The sequence below is a fragment of the Marmota marmota genome, unplaced genomic scaffold (genome assembly GCF_001458135.2).
Source record: "Marmota marmota marmota unplaced genomic scaffold, marMar, whole genome shotgun sequence".
In the NCBI taxonomy this organism is placed as follows: Eukaryota; Metazoa; Chordata; class Mammalia; order Rodentia; family Sciuridae; genus Marmota; species Marmota marmota.
The window spans coordinates 40,667,850-40,684,528 of NW_025999968.1; positions in this window are offsets into that span (position 1 = coordinate 40,667,850).

Sequence of the window (16,679 nt, forward strand, 5' to 3'; positions counted from 1 at the left end):
GGAATTGAACCCAGGGGCACTTAACCATTGAGCCTCTTCCTTGGCCTTTTAAAATTTTTTGAAAATTTTGAGGCAGGGTATTCCTAAGTTGCTGAGGCTAGTCTCAAAATTGTGATCCTCTTGACTCAGCCTCCTGGGTTGCTGAAGAAGATTTTTAGATACTGAGATCAGGTTCTATCACAGCTGAGAAGAGAGTACCAAATCATATGAATCTTCTAAAACAATAATGATTTAAGATATAAAAAGTCTGCAAGGGTAATACAGAATGGAATGAAAACTGAGAAAAATCTTTTAGCCATGGACAGGAACAAAACAGAACACGGAGAGGAGGCACACTGAGACTTAGCAATTTTTTAAATTCTGAGGTTTAGAAGTCAAACCTTTGGCAGTCAGGCATGACCTAGGCAGTTATGCTACTAATGAAATTCTGGTCCAAGCGGGGTCCCAATTGACCCATCAATTCCCAAGATTCCCATTAGAGTTGGAAGCAGTTATAGCCTCAGGTAAGAATGTGACCTCTGGAAATTGGGCCTGGGACTTGGGTTCTGATATTACTGTTTTCCTAATGATGACAATGTTCTCTAGTTCCCAAATTAGAAACTTTGTTTGAATGCACACTTGCTTTGTATATGTACGTACAATTAAAACAGATGTTTCACCCCTGCAATGTCTCATTTCCTTTCTATTTCCTTTTATTCCAATTATCATCATTCTCATTAAAGTGAATTTATTGAATTATTACTTATATCTCAACATATGTGAAGATATAATATAACAATTATCCATTAAAATAATAAAAAAATAAAAGGAAAAGAAAGTGAATAGATTTGTAATTCATAGTTATCACACAAAATAACTATAATTACTAATTTTTCACATAAAACATTTTTCCTACATCTGCTAAAGCAAACTACTTTTTATCTTCTCAATTTTCTTGCTTATTTTAACTTTTGTGCTTTGGCTCATGCTGTTTACTTAATCATAATTCTCTTTGTGGTATGCACCCATTATATTCATTCCTATAATTCAATAGCCATCTGAAACATAATATGGCTACCTGAAATTTCTTCTTTTTTCCATCCACATATTTTTTTCTCTAATTTGACTCTGCATAACTGTATGCATATCTGTTATTACGTGTAGGGATTCAGTTTGATGTGACCATAGCCATCTTGGTTATAATTGTCATTTTACCTGACTAGTGACCCTGGCATGCATTCCAAAGTCCTTCAGATAATCAGTCAAATGTGTTGTGCCTGCCACTGACATTCAGACTATTTCTTATCTGAACTTGAGCAAGTGAACAGTTTTTGAAAATGATAGGTACATTCTGGTTGCCCGTGGCCATCCTTTTTCTAACTTAGCACTCTAGCACCATTTTTCTGCTACAGGTGTGGGAATCTATGGTTTTACTACTACTGCCCAAGACATGTTTATGTATATAAATCCAAATAATTTGCAGTTTGTACTGTCCTGGATCTATCTCCCTCTTTGTTCAGTCTTGTGATATCTTCCAACTTTGCAGTCAGTTCTCATACACTGGAAGGAGATCTTTCCCAAAGAGAAAGCCAAAGAAAAGAGGAACCCATATTTTACTCACTGATGTAGATGCTATGGGAGTCCCAGTCAGGGATAAATAACTGATTCTTTCTTTTAAGGTTTTATCTATTGGGAGTGAGACTCCAGATTGCTCTTTAAGAATTGCTTCATTTGAAACTGGAGCTTAGCTCAGTGGCATGGCCCATTTGGGGCTGCCTGTTCCCATGACTGGTCAACTTGAACACATGAACACCCAACCAGTTTCCTTCAAATGAAGACAAATAAAGTCATCAGAGGTTAAAAGCTCTTCACAGACCAGCTTCTCAGTCCATCAAAGAAACTATATCACAGAAGAGATCTTCCCCAGCCTTCTTCCCCTTTCTTCCACAGGTGTCAATCCTAAAAAAAAAATCCTCTATGTGTTTTCTTTATCTTCTAATGGGCTTCTTGGGGAATATGAACTGTGTTGTCATTCATTTTTTATTTAAAATATGGAAGTATTTGTAATGCAAATATTAACTTCTTTATGTGCAAGACATAGTTTTAAATGTGTTTTGGAAAAAAAAGGAAAACAGAAGAAGAAATAGAAATTATAACTAATATAGGATCTGAGGTAAAAGATTAGTTAATATATTTATAAAAGACACTAACTGATTAGCACATACACAAATAAGTGACATGGGGAATCTGAGACAGAAATTGTGTTTCCTGTCTCCAAAAAGAGATTTTCAGTTCCTTTAAGGTATGCATATGTTTTTATAGAATTTTTACTGCCCTGCTGTACCCAGTGACTTGAACACAACTGACACTTGGTGTGTAATTGCTGAATTGATCCCATGTTGGATTGTTCTGAAAAAAAAAAAAAAATCCACAAGAAACATTTAACAGAGTCTCCCTTGCACAATGATTTAGAATAACTACAAATTAATTTGAATGCCCAGGGAGTCATTTTATCCCAGGGGTTTATTTATTACTGAGAATAAGAATTATAGCTAAAAAACTCTGAGGCAGAAATGTCAGTTCTAAAAGCTGAAAATGTGCTGAGGTGCATGCTGAAAAAAAATAACATTCATAATTTCAAAGACTCTCAGATTGATTGGTTCAGCTTCCTAGACAGGTGGGTACTGCCCTCCATTTACAGCAGGCAGAAGCTATTATGATCTGTATTTTTCCAATTCTAATTTGCTTCATCTCTAACATCACCCTGTTGCAAGGCTAATGCACAAGTTCATTATTTATCTATTTGTTATAGCAAGTTGTTTAAGAAATTTTGAGATGGTTATATGGGTCACTAAGTGCTTAGTCTAAAGGAAAGAGAACTGTGTGTCAATGTCCTGCAACATTATCTTATTTAACCTGAAAAAGAAATCTTGTTTTTGAAGAAGCAAATACAAGTGTGGTTCAACAATCAGAACAGGAAAATAATGAATTAAATTTAAATGTATCACTGAATACTATTTATTTTTGTTTTCTTAAAAAATTTAAGACAGCTAAAATGATTTTATTAAAAATAATTTATTAAAGAATCTATTTCACTGAACATTAGTATTTACTAACTATATTATTTTTTCATTTAGCACCATTTGTCAATGTGATGAAGAGGATATAGAGACACTCATTTTATGAAAGTGAATGTATACATTTAAAAATAGACAAAAAGGAAAATAATGGTGATTACCATAAATTTTCAGGAAGCTTTATTCAGTGGGGAAATCAAAAGGGAACAATGGAAGAATCAAGGTAAATTTTGAATCCCCCAGCATAAAAGTTTATCCTAAATTCACATCCAGATGCAACATATCATAAACATTTGAATTTTAGTTCTATCCTTACTACCCATAAGTGACTGTGGATATATCTATGTGGAGTCTCATTTCTGTTCTTTCTTGCTGTTCAGTTACTTTTAAAATTTCTTAATTAAAGAATAGTTGATTAATGACTCATAAGCAATTTATATTTCAAAAATGTCAAAACACATCATTGCCAAGAGATGTTTTTATAAGCTTAGATACAGGCGCCTACATTTCCCTTTCTGATAAACTTGGCATCTAGTCTGTTAAAATAGTTTTTCTTTCTTTATAAAATGCATCCAAGCCAGCTCAAGTGAAGATATCATTTTCAAAGCTCAGTGTTTCAAAAGAAATAAATGATAATTGCACATATGTTATATAATGTACTTGCATTATATGCACTTAGATAATTTTGTTCTAAGTGGATACTGGTTCTCTTTAAGCTCTTTTTTTAAAATTCCTCCACCCAGCTTTTTATACTTAATTTCATAGGTCCTGCAGAAGAAGCATTTCTTATTGTCCTTTCTTATACATTCTGACCTTTCTTGTTTCTGATTGCTTTGAATTTCAGGACATCTGACTATTCCAGATAATACCCTCCTTTTTCCAGGTACTATCCACTGCCTGGTCACTACCTTTCCTTTACTGACAAACATAAACCTTGACTTTTGTGAAGATTTTTGTTCCCAAGTCACTGTCATGTCAATACCACTGCTCTTACAATGCTGGTCTTATTATTAATATTCATGATCCTCCGAATCAAGTGGAGGTGTTTTGACTTTTTTCACCTTTAGTGAACCAGTCTATCAGTCTATCCTCATTTCTTGCACTGACCTAGGTGTTGTTATCAACAATAACTACAATTCTTTATCCACTTCAGAATAAATTATTTACTTATACCCTGAATGCCAGCTTTTAGTGTTCCAGAAATTTTCTATAATATCCAGCTTTTCAGACATCACTAGCACCTACAATTCAAAATGATCTTGCCATATTTTCATTGAGACTTCTCCCACCCCAATGTTCTCTCACATGTGTTAAACCCTATAGTTTATTTTTCAACTTCCTAAGTGGAACATTTTACTGAATTCCTATTATTCCTTTTATTTCACTTGTTGCATAAAAATCAAATACTTCATTTTTCTGTGTGGCTGTGAATAACACTAAGCAAAGCAGTCTGGACTTAGTTTACTTTCATCAAGAAGCACACAGTGGCTCCTGGCTACAGTCCTGCATTTCATTGACCCGGTAATTCTTTGTTCTCTTAACCATCTTCTTCATTTTTTTGCTCATTATTTTCCAACCTCCAACAGATACCACTGGTTACTGGTTACCTTGATGAGTCCTGCTTACTCAAGTGTTGAAGTATAACACCAGAGAAACACATTGAGGAAAGCATAAGAGTAGAAAGTAAGAAGCTTTATTAAAGGATAGTAAAATAGACTTCTCCAGGTATAAGAAGGGCATGCAAAGCAGAATCCATTGGATGAGGAAGTCCTGTCCCTTTTATATATGTAAAGTTTCCCTTGTTCTCCTGCATTCTTCTCCCTTATCTTGTTTATTTCCCCCCATCCTTCATAGTGACTGGGGGATTTTGAGGGAATGGCCAGGGGATGTGCAGGTGGGCTGGAAGGGCGTAGGTGGAGTGATAGACAGGAAGGGAGTGGCAGCCCAGTGGCAGCTTCTGGTCTACTTAGAAGCTGCTTCATTAACAAGCTTTTTAGGAGGAGGAATATGAAAGGTCTTTGGAGACCTGAGCATTCCTTTCTCCCAGAGGCTGTTTCCAATATCCTGGACTCAAATCCAACTCCATTTTCTCCATTAGACCAGATACCTAGCTACACTAACTACCTATCTTTAAATCTGGCTTCACAACCCTACTCAAAATTCTCATGTCTAGTGCTTTTGCTTCCTTTTACACTGAGGTAAGAGAAATATGGCTTACTTTCATAAATGTCCACCTCCACATTGTTATTGTTTATACATGAGTTGTTCACCAGATTAATCCACTGATATGTATTAATTGGGTGGTAACTGTAGGCAGGTGGGATGTAGTGGAGGAAAGAGACCACTGGAAGATACCTTTGGGGTTTATATTTTGCCCATGTTGTGATTTTCTGAGCTACTTTCCTCCAACACACCCTTCTTCCATGATATTCTGCTTCACTTAGGCTATGAAGTTGGCTGACTGCAGTCTACCTCTGAAACCATGAGCCAAAGTAAACTTTTACTTCTCTATGTTGTTCTTGTCAGTTCTTTTGGTCCTAGTGCCACAAAAGCTGACTAAAACACATCTACTCAAAACAAACAACAACAAAAAAAACAACTCTTTTGTATTATATTCTTCCATACTCTGAATTCCCCTGATAACATAATTTAGCTTATATAAGATCAACACTTCCTCTATTTGGGACTAAATCCTTTTTCCCCCATTTTTCTCATGGACAGTGTCCTTGAAACATATTCTTTCTTTCTCCCTCTCTACCTCCTTTCTACCTACCTCTCTTTCTCACCATTTTCATTTCCAAGGAAATATATACCCAATGGGACATTCCAATATTTATGCTTCTTTCTAAGCAAGAGAAAAAAGTAACCAATTAAAATTAACTTTCTTGTAAGAAAGAAAGTAACCAATTGATTCCCACTGTTAACACTGGGTCTAATAAGTTTAGTCATAGACTGATGAGAAACTTATGTTACTTTGAGATTTCCCTTTTAGGTGCTTTGGACATATTTAAATTGATCATATAGTGCATGTTATGATGCATTACTCTCAACTTAAAAGAGTTTGAATATTAACCAAAAAGACTTGGGCTAGAGGCCCAGATATTACTACTAGATGTATCAAAAGGACACAACTATGGTTTTTCTCTTCCACAGAAGCATGACAGACTTTGTGGTTAGAGGGGGACGAATCTATACTTTTAGTTCAACTGTTATTTCTTCTGGTACTGAAAACAACTATTCCTTTTGGTGTTCTTCAAGTCCTTGATGTCAGCCCATATTTTCTGGGTTGTGCTAGTTGGAGAAGCAATCAAAGGAAATTGTATGATTTATGACAGGCCAAAAAAATCAATATCATAATTTTGGCTGTTATTTTCTAAAGAGAGGACTACTTTTCTTCTAAAGATGACAAGGTAGTGGAATATAACTGGGGATTTTCTGGTGGCTACATTTTACTATTGCATATGAAGAATCATCTTCTAATCAAATCAGTAAATCTTAAAGAGTAATGAAAAACACACTACTGAGGACATTGTTTGAGAAACTAGTTTTAGCTCTAAGTCATTCTTCCTAGAATTTTCGTTTATTTGTGCCAACTGGTTTCAAGTTTGAGTTAGGTTTCTGTCACTTACTGAAGAAGGAGTTGTGACTAATACAGATATAAAGGAGAAATACAGGAGAAATGGACATTTTCTCAGCAAGCTGAAGTGATAGATACATAACATTGTCTCTTGCTGCTACACCCAGTCAAGAATTGTGATTCTGCAGGATTTGCAGTTACATACTGAATAGTTGGATTTTAACATATGACAATATTTGGCTATTTTACTACCAGAAATAAGTATCTACATGAACACTAAATGACTGACTTTATTTAACCTCCCCCCACCCCTCAACTGATTATCTTACATTTTTGGAAAATGTGTCTGATTCCTAAGTTTTAGAGTTTCTGCCATTCTCAGTTTGATGCTCTGAGAGGTAGTACTTGTACACTTTTTTTCTGACTGGTTTAGGGAGAGAGATTGCATGAATTTTAGCTAATCATTTTTCCTTTTTGAAAGTCTATTCCTCTAATCAATGATGATATCTTAATGATTGGCTCCCATCCTAACTTAGAGATACTTTCCTGCTAATTTAAAACTTGGAATTAGTAAGAGAAAATTATTTAGGGAGATAACAGCTGAAACATCTATACTTTTCTGTGCTTTGGGCTGCCCCTTTTCAGCATCTAGAAAGAGGTCCAGGTTGAGAGGAATGGAACCAATATGCAGAAACAAGTTAACAAAGGAAAAAGATAAACTCTTTTGCCTGGTGGACTGACACATGCCTGTAATTCCAACAGCTTGGGAGGCTGAGGCAGAAGGACTGCAAGTTCCAAACTAGTCTCATTAACTTAATGAGAACTTATCTCAAAACCAAACCAAACCAAACAGGCTGGGATGTAGCTCAGCTGTTAAGCACCTCTAGGTTTAATCCCTGGTAACCACCCCCACCCCAAAATGAGAAAGATAATGACCTCCTAGTCTCCCTACAAGACCTAGGTCTCCAGTTTTATTCCTGAGGTCCCTAGTGGTATTGCATAAAAAAGTTCTACTACCCTCTTAATAAATCTATTTAGTTTCACTTAAGTTTTAGTTAGGTTTCTCGTTTTAACCAAAAATGAAACTAATTATGGGGCAGTTTATTGGGTGCCAATAAAGCATATGATGTACAAAACTGATAGAATGGCATAAAATTGTGTCTCAACAAAAGCATTTCATCAAATTTGTCATTTTTTTATTGCAAGAGGAAAATAAGAGATGATTAAAATCAGAGATATCAATATCTCACTGTTTCTGTAGCAATTAGTAAACAGGCAGTTAATGATCTCAATCTTTTGATAGTTTTCAACCTTATATTATAAGGTTTCACCCCAACTTTGTTATTCTGAACATTTTTAAATTAATAATTTAAAAGAAGGTGTTGGTAACATGCTAGTTAAAATCAAACAAAACAACAATGTGGGAAGAATGGGTGGGAAGAATAGAAAAATAAATTGGCAAAATAAGTAATTTGGAAAAAAATGTTAGTATACTGAACATTTCATTAAAATCTAGCAAAAATAATTGCGAATACTTTAATTAAGATTAAAAAATACCAAAGACAAGTAATTAGTAGGGGAAAATACATCTAAACAGCAGAATATGTAAAAATGTATTAATTTATTTTGAATAAAGTTAAGCTCCCCTTGTTCAGCAATATGATAATACTACTAGAAATTCTAAATTGGTATTCAGTAGTATTAATAAAAGTTTGATGCCTAGACTAATGTCAGAATCAGAACATAAATTCAACAGTGGGCTCCAAACTATGGCCCATCTAGAGAAGGACAGTCTGATTCACGAATTCATAGGAAATCTTTCATGTTTAGTACCAACAGTTGAAATCAAGGCTGGTTATTTTGAAGAATTATGGGGTAAAGTATGAACTCCATGGGCATATTCCAAAATAAACAATAAAGACAACATGGGAAATTATAATTATATTTGTTAAATTTTAATTGTATTAAGACTAAAATGATACATTTAAATAACAAACAGAAAAGAAGAAAATTCCAACCCATAAGAAAAAGATATATATATATCAGAATTTGGAGCATATGAAAACAAAATATGATATAGCAAAAAAGTTGTTAGTTCTTTAGTTTATAAAAGAAAACTTAGCACAAGTACTGAAAGAAAGTTACAGATGGAGGGCCCAAACATGAAATTTAGTAGATAATTTCTAAGATCCTTTGACCCAAATATTGTGAGACCTATCAATTTCACTATATCAAATGCTGATATGGTTTAATTATGTAGTTTCATTTCTATAAAAAGTCACTTGATGTTAATTCAAATTTCTAGACATAAAATATATCCAGGAGGAAGATGATTTTTATAAGTTAAGTTTGAGTCAAACCAAAAATATGGTCCCATGAATCTTTTCCAAAGGAGATATGTTAATTTGTAAGAATGTATTATTAAATTTCTTGTCTGTTTATCTGTATACTTTACTGGACTCTACAATAATGATTATAAATACATTTTTAAAAACATCTGATCCAAAAAAAGAAACGAAAAATGAAGAAGAGAAGTAAAATAATGTAGTTTTGAAAGATGAAACATTTAACAGAAGGAGTAGTTATAATCTAAGTATCTGAGGAAGGGACAACTATGAGACCCACAGAATATACTCCTCAAACACTTAGAGACTTTGTGAGTAGAACTGTCTGGCTGATCTATAACAGAGGATGAGCTCAGGATGTGAGAAAGGGAATTGCAATTAGGGTAAAGTTTATATAAAAGAAAAATTGTGCATGCCTCTTCCCAGCCGCCTTTCCTCAGACAAATGATAATTTTTTAACTTAATTTGAAAGTCTCTGCTCTTTTAAATGAAATGACTAAATAATTTGTTAATTAAAAAAAAAATAGATATCTCAAGCTCTGGAGAAGGTAGCAACAGAAGGTAAACATGAATCTTATTAATCTGAGTCTGGCAACAAGGAATTCATTCAAGATTTCCAAGAGAAACTGAAAGATTCTAACATCTTCAGCTGATACATAAACTATGTTGGCCAATGCTTATTGTTTAATAATTCTGACTACCTAAAAATTTCTGAGACCAAATCACTATGGTTCTTTCATTCTTATTTACTGATTTTATTTTCTTATCACTAAATCAGCTTCAAACTTTTAAATGGAACTGTAAATCTCTTCAAACAGTACATATATCTATAAAGTCTCAAGGTTCCCATTATCTTCTCTCCTTGAGGACTTTCCTTCTGAAATTGATCAGCACCATGTCCCAGACTGAGCTGGCTAAAATCTAGGTTGGTCATGCTACTATTACTCTGGAAATTTTCTTCGCTATATACTTGGAAATTTCTTTGGCATCTTTGTTGTGTTGGATCACCACCAGTGACTATCATATATTTAATTTTTCTTGATTTTTCTCCTTTACTTGTTGGAGTATAGCCTTCTGAAGCTTCTTGAAAAAGGTTGCTTGGAAGGTTAATATTTTCAGGACTTATATTGTCTGAAAATATTTATACTATTTCTGACTTAATATATTGGATGTTTAAACTTCTCTAGATCAAAACTAGTTTAAAAGCAATTATTTTACTCTCTTCTAATTTCTAGCATTGCTTTAAAAACTCATACTGGTTACATGGTACTGAGTTTTGAGTAGTCAGGTAAAGAGTAAATTACTATAATCCACAAGACATTTTTAACAGAAGGAATTTAATCAATAGAATATATATATANTCTCTATTTCTACAAGAAATGCCACTGGGATTTTGATTGGCATTGCATTAAACCTATAGAGAACTTTTGGTAATATCGCCATTTTGATGATGTTAGTTCTGCCTATCCATGAACAGGGTATATTTTTCCATCTTCTAAGATCTTCTTCTATTTCTCTCTTTAGGGTTCTGTAGTTTTCATTGTATAAGTCTTTCACCTCTTTTGTTAGGTTGATTCCCAAGTATTTTATTTTTTTTGAAGATATTGTGAATGGAGTGGTTGTCCTCATTTCTATTTCAGAGGATTTGTCGCTTATATACAGGAATGCCTTTGATTTATGTGTGTTGATTTTATATCCTGCCACTTTGCTGAATTCATTTATTAGCTCTAATAGTTTCTTTGTAGACCCTTTTGGGTCTGCTAGGTATAGAATCATGTCACCTGCAAATAGTGATAATTTAAGTTCTTCTGAGAAAAAACAATTCTTAATGGAAAAATTGGTCAAATAGGAAGCCCAGATTATCTGAATTAAGTCCTCAGCATATCAGAGACACCTTAAAGTAACATTTTGACTTTGTCCTTTGCTCATAGGATGGTGTGATTTGAAGAAAGATAGGCCACACATTCACTTAGAGAGAATATAGCACTTACATAAGGTGGTAATTTAAATTTTTTTTTGTAGTTATAGATGGACACAATGACTTTATTTTCTTTCTTTATTTTATTCTGAGGATCGAACCCAATGCCTTACATGTTCTAGGAAAGCTCTCCACCACTGAGCTACAACCCCAACCTCCAAGGTGGTAATTATTATAATATGCATAGCACACTGATAATATTACCTTCAATAAATGACTCACATCTAATTTCACATGAGTAAAATATAGGTCATTGTATTGCCTCTGAATAATGAATGAATTTTTGTATTCAACAGGATTCAGAAAAAGAACTTTCTGGGAATTTTATAGTATGGTTAACTTTTTAAATGGTTAAGTTATGGTAATTTTCAAAATTATGAAAAGGTTCTAGGGAATAGTAGCTTCAGAATTTAAAAGGACATTTTCATTAAAAATTTGAAAAGCATATCACATTTATTTGAAATTTAAAATGAACTATTTTAAGATGTTTGTTTAGTCTCACAGAACCTATGTTTATGCCTAGATTTTAGATTCTGTTAAGTAGGAAAAAAATAACAACTGTATCTTAAACTCAACTTAGTGTGTTCAAAGGTTAGATTTTGAAAACCTGTTGGACTTCATATTGAATGTGATTTTATATATAATATATGTAATCATTACATAGCACATTACATTGTACAATTTGCCAGTTTTGAAAATTTATATCATGCATGCATAGATTTAATTTTATTTCGAACAACACAATTACATGTGTCTTTTTATCCCAAATCTATGGTTTCTATACTTTTTTTCTATAGCAATTGTTTCATGTAAAAATGCATTTCTTGAAATTTATTCTGGTGTGGATGAATATCTTTGAAACAGTGAGAATGTCACCAGTATAAGTGCACTTTTGACCATTGTGTTTGGCCAATATTTTGAAGAGGGCACTGCATCATAATTACTTAAGAAATATTCTAGACATCAGATTTTGGAAAATATAAGTTAATATTCTTAGAATAGGCAATGAAAGACAAAAAAAAATATTCTTTAAAATTCTAAAACATACTTATGAATTCCTTTGGCATTTAGTTTACAAAGCTCCAGTTATCTAAAGGTACAAATTATTTGAAATTCTGATTATTTTTAAATAAAAATTTATTTCAACTACTCAGACTCACTAGAGAATATTAATAAATAATTAGAAATCTTAGAACAAGATACTTAGCAGGACTGATTCTTGTGTTTGTTGATTTGGTTTTTGGAATTTTAAGGTGCAGATGGTATAATAGACTCTAACAGTGGTTTACAGCTCATACTGTCTCTGGAGTTTTAAGTTCCAATTGCACCTATAAAAAGGGGCAATTAGTCCTTTCTATTTTATTGCTGTTGAGGGAAAAAAAAGCTATTTCAGTTAACTGCCAACAAGATACTACTCTAGATTAAAATCCTGGTATCAATAATTTATTCTCCTTTTCAAATTCTAAGTCAAGAGTTCAAAACAATTAAGAAGTGTGTCACCTTTGTAAATATGATAGTCTATTAATTATTTTCCATTGCTGAAGTCTATTGATATAATTAGTTGATATGTAGGAATATCATTCTTCATAAAATTATATATGGTAGGGACAAGGTTAATACTAATTTCATATGCACTAATGCTATGATTGAGTGCAAGAGATGAGAGAGCTGTGATATTATAAAGTGACATATTCTAATTTGTTTAAAAGTTTGAAAATAAGAACATGTCTCAAGAATGGTTTTCTTCACAAATCCAGTAGCACTGTCAAATTGAAAATGGGTATTATAATTATTTTCCACTTAGAAATGCATTATTTTGACAGCTTTTCAGTCATATAAAATATAATTACCTGACACTACAAAATAATTTTTATTTCCCCCCACTATATAGCTAGCTATAGTAGAAACAGAATAAACATTTTATTTTAAGCAAAAGCATAGGATAGGTTCTATCTTCCAAAATCACTGTTTAATGCATCAAGGAATTAATGTTAAGTATTAGCTTAATTACTTTAAATCATATTTTTAGAACTTTATTCACAGAAGCTTTGGAATATTTATGCATTACCTTGCTCATTTCAGAAATCTGAAATCTAAGATAAAAAGGAAGATATATAAATTGAATTGATCAACATGCCACATAAACTAGCAAAGACATTAGCATTTGTTGTGGATTAATTTTATTAATGGTTATAATTAGGATAATTTGAGCTTTTGCATTAATATAATGGGAGTTTACTTGTAATGTTTAGTCTTATTTTTTAATTCTGCCAGCTGTGAAAAAGAGGAAAATGTCAATATTAATAAGGAAGCAGAATTTGCATAGGAATGGAAACAGCTACATCATGACAAACATCTTGAATTAGCTCATGAGCTGAATAATGTCATGAGTTTTTGTACTTGAAAATTTATTTTTTAAATCCATAGATAACATGAAAGATTGATGAAGGCAGCTGCATTTTTAATTCAAATAAGATCAGCTGTTTGGCAGAGCAAAGAAAAATTGCTACAATGATTTAAGTGAAGTGGGAAAATCAAAGACAAAGTGAAACACAGTGAAATCATCATGCAAAATACACATTAACGTAACTTCACTCATTTCAAAAAGAAAGTTTGTCTAATTTGCTTTTCAGTATGTCTAGCATAGTTTATTTTAAAAAATTTAAATATCTCTCATTGAGGATATAAGAAAATTAAAGGTAATTTTTTCCAATTTCCTATTTAAGGAATCATAATCTTTTTATCGTGTTAGTCATCATTAAGTCACCATCACAATATATTTAGGACTATGGGCTTTTATTTCAATTTTAAGACAAAATATTCACCTTATATACTTATTCCTACTGTTTCCTGGTGCCTCATTCCCTCTTGTGAGTGATAAACCTAATCCAGTACCAAAGAACTCAAATGATCAGATATCTATGTTATTTATTAAGTTTTATCCTTGCCCCACTGAGTTGCTTAATGAAATTCACTTCTAGCAATTATGTTCATTCATTAAAAATAGTCATGGATCTATTCTTTAGTCAGTTAAGATGTTATAAGAACAAAAGAGATGTAATATTTACTTGCCTGGACAATATATATTAGTAAATTCTATAGATTTTATAGATATACATAGATAAATATATATGCAACTAAGATCTTAACATGATAAAGAAGGTAACAATCAGAATTGTCTGATACATTCTCAGAGAAAAAAATATAATTAGAAAAATCCCTGAAACTTATTAAAGTATTAGCTATATGTTGTTCATATTATAATAATTACTAATATATTAACAAGGACATTTCATAGAGAGAAAAGCCTTTATTGAGGATTTCAAACACATTATACACTTCTGTATATGTCTTCCATATATTAACTTACTTAATTCTTTGAAGTAGAAAAAGGAAGTTCCATTTTATAGGTGAAAAAAATGCAGTTCAAAGCTGGGGTAACTTGCCTAAGGCCACCCGGGTACTGAAAATTTCAGATGGGGTTAGAATGTAGGTGGTCTGTCTTCAGTCTTCACACTTCAACCACAATATTATACCACTGGTCAAACTGTCTACAGCCAACACCATGTAAGTAAGGCACAAAAAATACTAAGAATCTGTCCAGTATCCTGCAAAAAGAAGAAAAAACATGCATAATCACAGTTGCTTGGAACAGAGCTGGTGTGCAGCAACAACTGGGGTGGGCAAGAGTAGCACAAGGTGAGGTCCCAGGGATGTACTTAATAGAGTGAACGGAAAATCATGAAAGCAGTTTTAGCAGGTCATTGACCTGATTCAACCCATGTTTTTTCTTTTTGCTTTATTTTGTTTGCTCATTTTGAATGCTATTTGAAAAAAAAAAAATAATTGGAATAAAGAAGTAACAAAGTTTTAACTGCTCAGGATTAACTTCTGTGTGTTAGGGGAAAAAATGTGATCATGATCTGGACTATGGCTGTAACAGCAGACATATAAAAAATTGAAAAGAATATAGTACCTATGGGAAAGATAATTTGTTGGAGGAATATGTGGGAGACCCTTATTCTAACTTGTATAGATATATTAAAATTAAATTTTAATTCAGTTATGAGCATTGAATATTCTTGATTTTAAGCAAATGGAGTAATAATTCTTATTATTTGAAATTTGAAATATGATAGCTGACTAATCCAATAATTAAGAGATGAGCCATCTTAATCCCTTCCAGAAATATGAAGAATCAATGACAAAATAGTGAAAGAATTATAAACAGATTAGGGAAAATAGCAACAAAAATATATTTGTGTAAGTTCTTCCTCTTATTAGAAAATTATGCATATATTAAAATGAATGTTTAAATAGTAATAACATGTTAATATAAATACCAATGTAATAAATAATCATTACAGATTAATTTGGAAGGTTTATGTATTTAAAAAATACTGAAGGAAAAAATAAAGCAAGTGTCACATATTTGTACATTGGGAAAGTATTTTATACTTTTTTCTAAATTTTTCTTTGCATAATTATTGCTGTAGAATGAATTGTATCCCCCTAAAATTCATATGTTGAAGCTCTAATCCCCAATGGGATGGTATTTGCACGTGATGATTTTGGGAAAATATTAGATTTAGATGAGGCCATGGTTATAAGGGATGAGTGCCCTTATAAAGGTGAAGAAGAGATACTACAGCTGTCTTTAATATAAGGACACAGTGAGAAGGCAACTGTAAGCCAGGAAGAGAGTCCCCACAAGAACCCAACCATAATGGCACTCTAATCTCAAATTTCCAATTTCCAGAAATGTGAGAAAATAAATCTCCTTCCTTTAAACTACCCATTATATGTTATTTTGTTTTGGCATCAAGCTGACTGAAAAAAAAATCAATGCTTGAAAAAAAATTAATATGCAACCCATAAATTTAGATAAAGATAATGTCCAAGTCCTCTATCCAATAAAGATTATTTCTGGTAGCTTTAGATCTGAGATTATTTGACATCTCAAATAAGCTAATAATTTAAAAAAAAATCAAAGGAGATATAAACCAATCCAAATTTGGAATATTCTCAAATCTGAGCTTAAAGACTTGAAAAGTGGCAAGTGATATATAGAAAGTCAGCAGCTTTACTTACATGAGTAGGCTTGGTCTCTGAGAGAAGGCAAAGGTTAAGATTAATATAGCAGCACTGCTACTTATAAAACACATTAATGAGTAACGCAAAGGTGGAAACAATTCCAGTGAGTATGGAAATGGGTTGAGAATCTTTATTTAAAAATAATTTTAGTAATATATATGTAAAAAATTAAGTTTAGTTTAAAATATTCCTATGAACTATAGCTAAAAAACTATAAACATTCATATAATAAAATACCTTTTTAAACTCAGTGAATTCATTTATGTCTGGAAAGATACCAGGAAGTAAACTTTGCATTAATTATCAACTATAGCAAATATGTAATTTATTTGTGCTATCGATGACCTTTGTTTTTTTTATTATTGGTTGTTCAAAACATTATAAAGCTCTTGACAATGTATAACATAAATATGGATACCAATTATATAGTCTATCTCTAATTATATAGTCTCTTATCCACATTAAAAAAATGGAATATTACTCAATTTTTCTTTTCATTTTTTTAAAGATTGCCCTTTATTTTTATTTTTACACATCCACATTTTTACATACTGCCATACTAGTGACTGTTGTATTCTGCTGCCTTTCCTTTCCTCTACTATCTCCCCTCCCCTCCCCTCCCCTCCCTT